This window comes from Gavia stellata, chromosome 3 (assembly GCF_030936135.1).
Source record: "Gavia stellata isolate bGavSte3 chromosome 3, bGavSte3.hap2, whole genome shotgun sequence".
Classification (NCBI taxonomy): domain Eukaryota; kingdom Metazoa; phylum Chordata; class Aves; order Gaviiformes; family Gaviidae; genus Gavia; species Gavia stellata.
Genome location: NC_082596.1, coordinates 65,582,612 through 65,595,116, shown reverse-complemented (window position 1 = coordinate 65,595,116; position 12,505 = coordinate 65,582,612). Strand labels below are relative to the sequence as shown.

Sequence of the window (12,505 nt, the reverse complement as noted above, 5' to 3'; positions counted from 1 at the left end):
CCCTTCTTCCTCCTTTAGCATAACGGTGTTTCTATTATTTGGAAGATTCATTAAAAGACATTTACAGCTGATTCTTCTTTTTTCAATACATCTCTGAGACATCCCCTTGTCTCTTGACCTTTCTGAGCTACATCATTCACCGTGGGATGAGTCCCATCTGACTTCCTTCGCAAACAGAGGGCTGCTTCTTTTTTGCAATGGGAAGCCTACACACCAGAGATTAATAGATGCTGGAATTTCTTACATCTTTTAAATGACATTAAATTACATCTTAAAAATTATTTTTTTCTTTACTCGTTTCCCAGATTAATAGGACTTTAAAAAGTAAGAATTTAAGCGAGCCCAGAACTTTGGTGGTCTTGTGAGCTCTCAAATTTACCTCTCGTTATAAAAGTAAAAGAGTCAGGAAAAATACTAGAACTCCAAATCCCTTTTAGAGCACAGTTTGCCCGCAGGCAGCTGCCCTTTCTGCTGCAGTGCTGGTGGCAGTAGGTTGCAGCCTGCTTTGTCTATTAGCTCTTCAAGGGGATTATGGAAGTTGCCAGTAAATGGCTGATGTCTTTAGTGACCTGCGTAAGGCTGTCACAGAGTTGTTTCAAGCTAGGTCTGAAAGGCCATTTACTTTGCTGGAAGTGCCTCCCATAGTTACTGTTACCGTTTCCTCTGTTCCTATACAAAGGAGCAAGGGAGGACACTGGAAAGAAAGGGAAGGGGAAAGGAAAGGCTACTTATCTAGCAATTAGCCAACCTGCGAATGCCACTGCCCTGCCCAGTCAATAGGAGCAACTGCTGCCGATGGTGAGGTGGAGGCTGGGTGGAGGGGAGATAGGTCTGGCAGGCAGGACCTGAAGCCTATTCTCTTGAGGCCTTTGGCTCAGGGCTGCATGTTGTGTGGCACATGTGCAGTGCGTTTGGTGCAGTTCAGCTGCAGTTTGTACTGAGATGGTGGCCTTGGCCAAGTGGCCAAAGACTGCCCTTGTGGCTGCGGCCACATGCCCCCTGGTAGCTTTGGTTCCCTTCGGTCTGTCTGGAGCAGAGCTTATCAAATTAGCTTTTGATCTGTCAGTAGGTTAGAGCCTTCCTGTACCTTGAGGAAACTCTGCACATCCCACACCCTGCTGGGCTCAGCTCCTCGTTTGTCCTGTGGCATCCTTGTGGCACCGTGTAATGGTGATAATTGTGATCCAGCAATCTTGCCCTCATCGAGGGCGTCCAGTTTCCAGTGACAATAGTTCAGTCTTTCTAGTCTGTGTCTTGGATTTGATCTGACTTGCTTCTTTTCCTATTCCAGCCATACTTTCTTCCACTATTTTCAAACTCCTCTTTCCTCTGAAAGCCTGAAAAAAAAAGTCAACAGAAGGAAACAGGTTTTTTTACCCAAGTACTGTGTAACTAGAGAATCTTTAAAAACTCGTAATACTTTTAAATTTATAATCTATATGCATTTTTCTGTGATGTGCCACTGACTGACGTGACTGACATGCAGACTAGAGATCCTTGACTGCCTTAAGTCTATGAACAGAGCCACCAGCTGTGGTAGCATGGCCTTCGGCAGGAGAAACAAGGTAAATTAGGTCATGCAGAGCTCCTTATTTCCGTAGCTGTGCTGCCTCTGTTACCACGCTGGGCTTGCTGGCTTTAGCTTAGGTATTTCTGCAGAACCCTGGCCTGCAGCACAGCTGTACCCTCTGTTTTTAGACTGAGCAGCTCTAGTAAAAGGCTTTATGATGTATGGCAATACGCTACCCATGCTTAACAAATGATAGGAGAAATTAAATATTGATGAGGAATGTTAAGCTGTATGGGGTGGCTGCCAGTCCACAGTCCTGGCCTGGAAAGCCTTTCTCCTTAATGTACTTGAAGGAAGAGGAACAGGTGGTGGTCAAGAAGACGCTCTGGAGCAGACATTGTGGCAAGTCTGACTGTTGGAACGAAAGGGAAAATCTCCAGGAAGATTTACAACTGTTTGGGTCTATGTTTGGAGTGGCTGTACAGGCAGGCTGCCACTTGCTTAAAAAAAAAATAAGAAATCTGAGTCATAATTTTCAATCTCCTCTGCAAGTAGTTTTGATGCATCAAACCCAATTGCGCTTCTCTTTCTGTGCCTTAAACTAAAAAAAAAAAACACGCAAAAAAACACAACACCCCCTACTCAAATCCAACCATCTCAAATTTAATTACATATCCTGCTGTGTTAATGGTCATATGCCCTTTCTTTTTCCTCCTTCTACCTGCACCAAACTTAACAGGCAAGGCCACACACGCAGAAATGCTTAGTAGCTACAGAACGTACTGGAAGTATTCTGCTTAGGTTTTGGATCAGTTCATACAGTATTGCTGTTAATTCTGGAATTGCGACAAAGCTGTATTAGAGTCAAATTGGTATCATCTGGCCTAATCGTTTCCTAATTTTGCAGAGCATTCCAGGGCTTTTATATCCCATAATTTTCTTTAAGTATATTATGAGCAGCAACATTTAAGGCAATGCCAAATTGTACAGTTTTCATTTTGGCAAGCAGTCCCTGAAAGTGTTTTTGTATTGGTCCTGTGTATGTATTCATCTCTCCCTCTATTTTACTTGTAATTTATAGATAAGTACTTACCATTCCCTCACCGCCTTCCAGGATCTGGGTGGTGATGTGGGACTGTGAAGGTTCTTGTACCTTTTAAGCTGATGTAGTGCCTTCGCTTCGGTTTGGTCTGTGAGTGGGAGTGATAGGAGTAATAGACCCTTTCCTCTGCATCTACCTGTGCACTTTGAAGTTAGTTTCCTAAAGGAAAAAAAACAGGTTTGAAGTTTTGTGAGGTGGGGACAGAGTTGCAAAAGCCACGTGTAACTTGGATAATACACTTTGGTTTCTCGGCACCGTGCTTTGCCCAGCTATAGCTGGAGCAGCCCTGTGTGAGATGGGAAGACATGCATAGAATCATAGTCATTTAGGTTGGAAAAGACCTTTAAGATCATCACGTCCAACCATAAACCTAACCCTGCTAAGACCACTACTAAACCACATCTCTGAGTGTCTCATCCACGTCTTTTAAATACCTCCAGGGATGGTGACTCAACCACCTCCCTGGGCAGCATGTTCCAGTGTCTGACAACCCTATCAGTGAAAAAGTTTTTCCTAATATCCAACCTAAACCTCCCCTGGTGTAACTTGCAGCTATTTCCTCTTGTCCTGTCACTTGTCACTTGGGAGGAGAGACCAACACCCACCTCTCCATAGCCTCTTTTCATGTAGTTGTAGATAGCAATAAGGTCTCCCCCTCAGCCTCCTCTTCTCCAGACTAAACAACCCCAGCTCTCTCAGCTGCTCCTCATAAGACTTGTGCTCCAGACCCTTCACCAGCTTCGTTGCCCATCTCTGGACACGCTCCAGCACCTCAATGTCCTTCTTGTAGTGAGGGGCCCAAAACTGAACACAGGATTCGAGGTGCGGCCTCACCAGCACCGAGTACAGGGGCACGATCACCTCCCTGCTCCTGCTGGCCACACTATTTCTGATACAGGCCAGGATGCCGTTGGCCTTCTTGGCCACCTGGTCACACTGCTGGCTCATCTTCAGCCGGCTGTCGACCAGCACCCCCAGGTCCTTTTCTGCGGGGCAGCCTTCTAGCCACTCGTCCCCAAGCCTGTAGCATTGCATGGGGTTGTTGTGGCCAAAGTGCAGGACCCGGCACTTGGCCTTGTTGAACCCCATACAGTTGGCCTCTGCCCATCGATCCAGCCTGTCCAGATCCCTCTGCTGAGCCTTCCTACCCTCGAGCAGATCAACACTCCCACCCAACTCGGTGTTGTCTGCAAACTTGCTGAGGGTGCACTTGATCCCCTCGTCCAGACCATTGATAAAGATATTAAACAGAACTGGCCCCAAAACTGAGCCCTGGGGAACACCACTTGTGACCGGCCACCAAGTGGGTTTCACTCCATTCACCACAACCCTTTGGGTCCGGCCATCCAGCCAGTTTTTTACTCAGCGAAGAGTGCACCCATCCAAGCCATGAGCAGCCAGTTACTCCAGGAAACATTGGGATGCTCTGGAAGGTCACAGGGCGAAGAAGCGCTATGGGGCACGACCGGGCAGTCTGGTCCCTTGTCCCAGAAGGGGCTGTGCTGGGAATGTGAGCCGGATGCGGCAACAGCAAAGGGATTGGATGCGTTAGTTGCAGCCTTCCTATGTGAGGCTGGACAGACCAGTGTCACCTCCCCTCAGCCCTCGATTTAAAGGACAGGCTTTCTTCTCAACTGGCAAAAGCCCCACTGAAGCCTTAACTACCCTTGGGTCAAGCTAGTGTGGGTGAGGGGTGAAAAAGGCACTTGGAAGTACTCTGATAACAGGAGCTACAGCTTCGCCTGCAGATAAGTACACATTATTTTGTGGGGTTTTTCCCCTGCTGCTGGGCAGAGATTACCCTCATGGACCTCCGTGAGAAATATGGAGGTGAAAGGTAAGTCATCGTTAGCTCTGCCACTGCCCAGAATTCCTATACACCATGTATATAATGACTTACAAAAACATCCCACTGAGGAGGTACAGGGAGACATGATGAACACTGGAAATGTCCTATCTGTGACACGCTGCCAGCAGCAGCCATTTTACGCACACGTGCACTTTCACTTCATTATGTGCTCTGCTTTGGATGCTTTCCTTCGCTCACCTTCAAATAAAGTCTGTGTTGACTCTGGAAAGGCTAATACCTGGGACACAGATCCCAAAGCATCTGGTGCTAGAAGAGAGTTTGCATTTGAGCTTCAGCACAAAGCTTTTTCCACTTGATGTGCACCTGTTCAAGGCTGAGGGTGATGAAAAGATACTACGCAAGGGGCAAGTGGAGTAATTTGCATGTGGAGCCACTCTTGCAGCCAGTTGGCCTTTGGGAGGCTTGTAGCATCGCTACCCTAGATAACAACAAAGCCAAATAGTCTTTAAGGAAAAGTTATATACAAGTAGCTGGAAAGAAAAAGTTCACTGTGAACTTTCAGGCTTGTTTTTCCTGATGCTTCTGGTACCTAACAACGTGCACTTCAGCCTGACAGATTTTGGACCTGATACCCTTTCCCACCTAGTTCCTCAGTTACTTTGTTGGTGCCTGTTTGCTGATTGTGCTTGAAATTCCAATAACCCTGCCGGCATTTGCATCTGTGGCTGTGCGGATGGGGGATGGTTTCAGGCCTTCCCCCCCCCCCCCCCCCGCCCTTTTTTTTTTAACAAAGAAAAAGATCCGTGAAGTGTGACATAACTCTAAAGCATTTCTGCTGTGCAAAGGAATTTGTAATTTTACTGAGCTAGGGAATACCTTGTAGAAAGTGGTCTTTTGTGTGCTATACTGTAACTGTTCTCAGACTCAGATTTCACTCATCTTAAAAGGTTAAGTTTCATATTTAATCAACTAAAATTTTTGTGGTTTTTTTTCCGATCACTTTGGTGACCTTTCAGATTCTTTCCAAAATACAAAACTAATGCAATCAGTATCTCTGATGATAATAACAATAACAGTCTAAAATAATTCAGAAACCTCAACATGTGCAGTCCAGAACTGAACAAACTTTATTGAATTAGTTTGATGGTTGCCTATTCATGTTTTTTGCTGCCCAGATTGTAAGAGCTCAGTGGGTTTTGTTTTCACAAGCAGCAGGTGTCCACCCAGACAATGCCGGAGAGATTAGTCAAATGGAGACTGGGGAGTGTTAGGAGTGGTGTGCTCGGCTGGCCTGTCCTGCATTTGTCCCCTGCAGCGTCCCCCAGTTCTGCAGAGGGAAGGAGGCGAACAATATATCGGGGCCCTTCAGCTACTTGCACACTTGGGGCATGGCGGTATGATATCTTAAGTGTTCAACAGCAAGGGTAAAAAGTAACTTGTGGGTAAAGTTAGAAGTCGCGGGGGGTAAAGTTAGTGAAATGAAGCAAACCGGACTTTGGAATAAATCTGTACGTCGTTGTTCCAGGAATGGAGGGAAGCCTGAAAACAAGTGTGCAAGAAAAACAGCTGAAAAATAGCATGGTCATAAAAAAGTTGAATTTAGGGCTCCAAGCACTAGTCATTTAATCATTGTGGCAACAGTGGTAGTACCATTTGGGAAGAAAAGAGTGGAAGGAAAACAAGGTAAATCTTGTTACTCTAAGGTGCCTAAAAGAATTAAAATTGCTTTGGTAGGATGATAATAATTATCCTTCCCTGGGCCCACTCCCAAAAAACAGGGATACAAAACTGCAGTTCTTGTCTCTCTACTTGTGAGATCATGCTTTTTCATAGTTGGCATCCTTTCTCAAGAAATACTTGGTTGAAAGCTGACAGTTGCTATCATGCATCCTTGTGCTGAAATTGTCGGCTGTGAGATTAAAAAGTCAATGAGAAGTCATTTTAGGATCTATAAGGTTTAGATGCAGAAAAGGAGACTGGAGATCGTGAATGCAAACTAAACCAAAGGGCTGCTAGTTCTGACTGGTAAACCCATGATCTGGGTTCATTGGCTAAGGATGGAAGTATAGTGTTGTTAGAAATGTATAGCTGGTCCCCAACATTTAGCCACAACAAAAATAGGGGGAAAAATGCTGAAGAGTAATAAGGAAAAGCAGTGTGGTATAAACCAGAAGCACCTCGCTCATGACCAGACGAAAGCAGGACTTCTTGGGGCGCCTGGGACTTGTTTTTCATGTGCTCCCCGGCTGTGACGCAGGACAGCATTACTCCCCTTTCCCCTCGCATAGCTGAAGTGAAACCTCTGCGGGGCAGGGTGAGGTGAGCTGCCTGACTGATAAACCATCTGTATCAGGCAGCATCTCAATCTCAAGAGCTGTGTTGGGTTTCTGCCCTGTTAAAAACCTCAAACCTCAGCCAAAAACACACACCGTCAATTCTAAAATTAGTCCAAGAGGAAGCAGGGATGTTGAGCATGTGCTTTCTGCCCTTCAGTATCGCTTTCGTACCTGCTAGCCTGCCCCATCCTGCAGTACCGAGTACTCCAGTCTAATCTTTGGTCATCTCTTTTTCTGAATTATGGAGGAGCTGGTGTAGCTGCATCTGAAAACATCTAACAGCATGTAAAGCGAGTTGAGCTTTGCAGATGAGAAGCTGGATCTCTCATCAAACAGCGTAACTTTTTCTTCCCAGTATCTCATTGCAGTACGTGGCCTTGTGCTGTAAGAAAACGTAAGAGGGTTTGTAGGAGTTGTCTCTCACGTCACACCCACTTTGCCACCACGCTGGGAATCTGCCAAGTGATGCAGCTGGAGCAGAAAGCAGGGGAGGTGGCAGATAACATGTGACGTAATGAGAACTGGACACGCAGGCAGCTAGAACAGGGGGCATGGCTGGTGTAAGACAAATCATCCTCTGCAAAACAGTTCCCGTTTCTCTTTGAACAGTCTGACCTCTGCTCAGATGATAAACCTGCTGCTAAGGAGGGTCATGGGCTCACCTTTGAATGCTTCAGGAGTTCTTTCCTTAGCTAACCACATAGGGAATTAATATGAAAGGAACGCTGGTTTTGACATATGTCTACAATGCAGTTGTAGTGTGTGGATGTTAGCTTACGAGGGGTTTTGGTTTGCTGTGCTGGTAGAGTGAAGGCAAGGAGTAAGTCATGCTTTCTGCCTCCCCGTGAAAAGGATGGATTTTTATCATGCGTTGATAATCCGTGTTTCGTCCATATAGGTTTTACAGTCCAAGCAGTGTTCCACCTCTTCCCTTGACATTGATTCCGCAAGCTGCAAATACACATAATTGGTTTTTTTTTTCTGTTCATTGTGAGTTCTCCTGCATGCAGTTATATCTGATTGTTGTGATAGACTCCAGTTCTCAGAATGACATAATTCTCTCTTCTGGAGCTTGGCGCTCCTGGGGAGGCTGCAGCCATGTGAGGGACATTTAACTCTTCATCTGTATTTTCTGGTTGGTTACTTTTCTGTTGCAGTTCTCTGAACTCCTTCTGATGTGTCCGTATTTGCAGATGTGCGCAGATATTCTGGGGGCATGGAGTATTTTTGTTGGACCTTCCTTTCACAGGATAAAAGACCTCAATTTTCTGCTGCACACCTGCTTTTTGCCTTTTTTCCCCTGCTGTGTCCTATTGTGCTGTGCTTACTGTGGGCTTTTACATTGTACCCATTACTATGGCATATATATTTTGGTTTTTTTATATATACATAAAAAATAATGTGACCAGCATGGCCATCATATAAGTGTCTTCTTCAGAGGGGTAGTTTTATTTTTATAATGTGTACTTTTATTTCTGAAAGCTAAGTCGAAGAACCTCACCTAGTACACTCATATTTAACTTGCCATCTATTGTAACATCTGTTATTTTCAACATTGCTGTTTCCCAGATTTCGCCCTCCCACTGCATGGGGTTTTTTGGATCATTTCCCTTCACTTGTCTTAGCCTGCTTTTTTTCCAGAATGAATCTCATTTGATTATTTTCAGACTGCATTTCTATTCTCTCTAAGTCCCTGTGCATTATTTCCTTGTTCCCATTTTTTTTGCAGCTCCTCCAAATGCGGTATTTCCTGGAGGTTTAAGTTAGCATGCTGTCTAGAGTCTCTTCTGGATCATTAAAGAAAATACCAAGTGAAGTAGGACCTAATACAGGTCTTTGCAATATTGCACCTTCTTCCAATGTTATCCTTTGCTTTTATCATGATTTATTTGCAGCCAGTTTTCAAATCGAGTCACGGCATTCATCTCAAAGTGCAAATCACTATCAAATGTTTACTAAAAATCAAACACATCACATCTGCTCCTTTCCCTTCGACTCCTAGTGCTGTAACGCTAGCCAGAAAAGGGGCCAATTTCTAGCCAGTTCTGCTCTTCTGAATAGAAATCATGGTTTCATTGTCCTCAGGCTTGTAGCCTGTTTTACTTTATAGGAAGCCTCATGAATTAAAACAGCTGTGCGGCCCATTCTGAAATTCAGTTCTGTGGAGAAACAGAGCTGGGAAGGAAGCAAGTAGAGTTTATGCATGTGAGGGGGAGAAAGAGAGAAGAGGGATATGTGTGTGTGGGGAGAAGGGGAGTCACTTTTATGGGCCTGTGTAAGATACGTAACTAAGTGACGGCAATTAGATATGTTTCTGAAGGACTGGTCGAATCCCTGAATGTTCCTGTGTTTCTAGGCCATGGCTTCCCATAAAGTTAGGTGTTCCATGCTGGCCTGCTTCGCTCTCTTGTGGTCTGTGATGCCATCGATACTTGAAGCCACGGCCAAACTGAAGGCACAAGATGGCATCAGCAGCCACCTCCTAGCTGGGCACCTTGTAAAATTTGTTGCTTCAGATGTTGGCTGGGTATCCATGACACAGAAAAACTGTAACACTTCAGGGATGTGGTAAAAAGACCTTTCTTACTTTAAAGTGCAACAGGTAAATGGCTGTTTTGGGTAAGAAACAAAGAAATTGAGACAAATATGAGGAGATGGCAGGGACTGTAGGATAAAAAGTGAGAACATGCTTAGCCAAGAACTCTTTTCGATGGGGAATGTGAGTTATAGTCCCTGGAGACCATGCAAAAGGCATCCCATTCATGACTTTTTGCTTTGACCTGGCCATAATAAAATCTCAAAAGTTTCTGGTGACAGTAATGCCTGCACTGCGCTGGTTAGAGCAGTATTTTATACCAGTGATTTAAAAGGATTGTTAGTACCCCTTTTCAGCTGGGGCAAGCGGTTGGGAGCAGGCAGAAATAAATTTAATCTATTTTTCTAAAAAGGCTCTCCCTATATTATTGGGTCGCATACCATCTCCTCTTGCTCCTGCCTGCATCTCTTCCCCCCTGGCTTTTGCTACCTGCCCACAGCCCAGCTTGGGCCATCACCCATGACGGGGAAGATGGCACGTGGCAGCGTTTCAGCCTGGGTGTTGGTAGCTGGAGTGTCAGGTCCCTGGTAGCGAGCAGGACGGGGCTAGGGAAAAGCTTAGGCTGTGCTTTGCGCTGGTGAAGAAGTGTGAGTTAGCCTGCAGGTGAAAAGCATGCTCGTCCAAATCTTGGGGAAGGGGAGTAGGAGTGTGGTCTTGTATTGTTTTTTTTTTTTGCTAGAAGTGCAGCTTGAGCAATTAACACAAATACTTCTATTGAGGCTCCTGATCTAAGCTTTTAAAATTATTTCTAGTATGTTCAGTATTGTTCGTGTGAGACATCAGAGGAATTGCATCCAGCAAGACGCTACAAAATGATGTTAGAAGCAATGTTTTGTATTAACCTTACAGATTTTCATACATTGTACTGGCAGCATATGCTTTCAGCATTGTGGCAACTGCAGGCCTAGATACACCTTCGAAATGCCTACATCGTTTTCTGTGCTACATTTTCCACCTGGAAAACCCCTTTTGCTTTGATGGCTGCACTAAAGCAATAGGGCCAAAAGGACTGTAGCCACCTCTAGGTTTGCAGTCCCAGGCTTTATACCTGTGGTTATTGGGGCACACAGGACTGTGGTCTGTCTCTCTGCTTCCTCCTCCTCCCCCTGTCCCCAAGTACAGACCTAAACTGAATAGTCCAGACCTAAAGACCAAGCCCAGACCTAACCCGTGCCACCTCACAGTCTGTTTGACTTTGTCCTCTTTGCTGAAACAGCACGGTATGTAGATTTTGACCAAGTCAGAAAGCATCAAGGGGTGTCTGGGGTGTGCAGAGCAACCTGGGACTCACAGGCATCTGCCCTTGCTCCCCTTCATCACGGCTGTGCAGGTGGACCAAGGAGTGGCTGGAGCCCCCCGGGCTCCGCAGCCCCGAGAGCAGAACGCGGCTGGCTGTGGTCCCCCACCTCCCTCCTCTGCCTGCTCTGCTCAGCATAGCCAGTAGGTCGGTTCAGTCTCTGCTGAGTACTGCTACGACCAAATGATTTGTTTTTGCTTTGCTTTATTATTTACTATGATGATCAAAGGAGTGACTCCTTGTGATCGTAAAGAGAAGCTTTAAAATCTTATTTAAGAGCACAAATATTTTGGGCTTTGACAGATGTGCTTTGAAAATAACACAGATGTGCAGTGTCAGATTTCACCACTGCATGCAGCGTCTTTGTTTCAAACTGTAAATTTGGCTAGTAGTGCTGGGCATGTGCTTTCCCAAAGCCTTGCCCCCTGCAACACAGGAAAATCAAGTCTTTGGGTTGTGGGATTTTTTTCCCCTGAATTTACCCACTTAGAGAGTTTGAAAGGAAAATGATCTTAGCAGAGTGAGCACTCAGCCCTGCAAGGCTGCAGATCTATGGGTTATTTTTAACCTAATTACCTCGAATTAAACAGAAGCTTAAGAATTTTTTGCTTGGATTGCAGACAAGGCTAAGTAGACTTTATTTGCAGTGAAACTCCAGCCGAAGACATGCTTCTTCCCTTGCGCCGTGCAGAATAATGCCTGTGGCATTGCGCTGCACTAACGAACAGCGCTTGATTTTTCTCAAGTGCTGGCTTTCATGAGTTGATGTGAGAGGATATGCAGCTCTAGAGCAGTTCACTCCTTTCCCATTCTCACCCCTCCTATGGATGCGGTGATCACTTTGGACTGGTGACATTTTAGATGGAGCATGGTGTCCTTACACTTGCCTGGCAGTGGCTCATTAACTGCATGTTAATTGAAACTGAAAGTTTGTCAGATGATTCAATTCAGTTACATGTTAAATGGATTCAGTGCAGTAAGCATTACTGCTGTGATGAAGATCTCTGTGGAGTTGATTTGTGAACTGATTTGGAGGGTTTCAACAGCTTCATCAGCGGCTCTGAGAGATCGGCATCGGGAGAGCGGGCAGAGGTAGCTGTGCTCCCACCAAAACAAACACTGCTCTTCTCTTTCCCCCTAAATGGCTTTAATTACTGCCCAGTATGTTCCCTTTCCAGGATATGTGTTAAGTAGATAAATTTACTCTGGAGAGCTGAGAAGCGAAGAAGAAAATGGAAAGAATTGAAAGTCTGGTTTGAATTCTGTAATCTAAATGGCTGGAAATGTTGAATTCCTTATCTGTTTGTGGATCGAGCAGTCATAAAATTTTCCTAAAGTTTGACTCAAATGTAACAGTATGTTAAAAAAAAAGTAACTGCTTTAAACTAACAGATTGAAAATTCAAAATTTACATCTTCCATAACTCATCTTTTATACTTGGCCACTGCAAAAGTCCCTCTTAAGTGAGCGATTTATTCTGTGTGCTGTACCTGCTTATATGCTTGGTTTCCGTGTGGAGCCAATTTTTATTGCTGAGTTATAAACCCTTTGAAAATAGGGGCTTGTAATGGAAGCGCTGACAGACCTTTAACTAGGTCAGTCTTATCTGGCTCCATTATCTTTGCTTTTGTTAAAGCATTAAATGGTTGCATATTTGTTTATTGTTCTTGCAGTCCCAGAATTTTAACATGGGTATATTATTGAATTGTTCTTTCTTCAAAATGTCATGAACTTGTAGCGTTTAGAGAGTTTATCTAGATTTCGCAGACATCTTTAAAAGTAAATTGAACTGCTGTGTCTTATTTCAAGATTTTCTTGCTTATACAGTGCATTTAGTCTGTAGCATGTCATTAC

General features: G+C 44.7%; 1 protein-coding gene across 1 annotated transcript in view; it reads left to right on the top strand.

The window, feature by feature from the left end:
* ZNF516 (zinc finger protein 516) overlaps positions 1–12,505 on the top strand; it is a 59,161-nt gene that overhangs the window by 32,350 nt on the left and 14,306 nt on the right. The window lies entirely within an intron of this gene.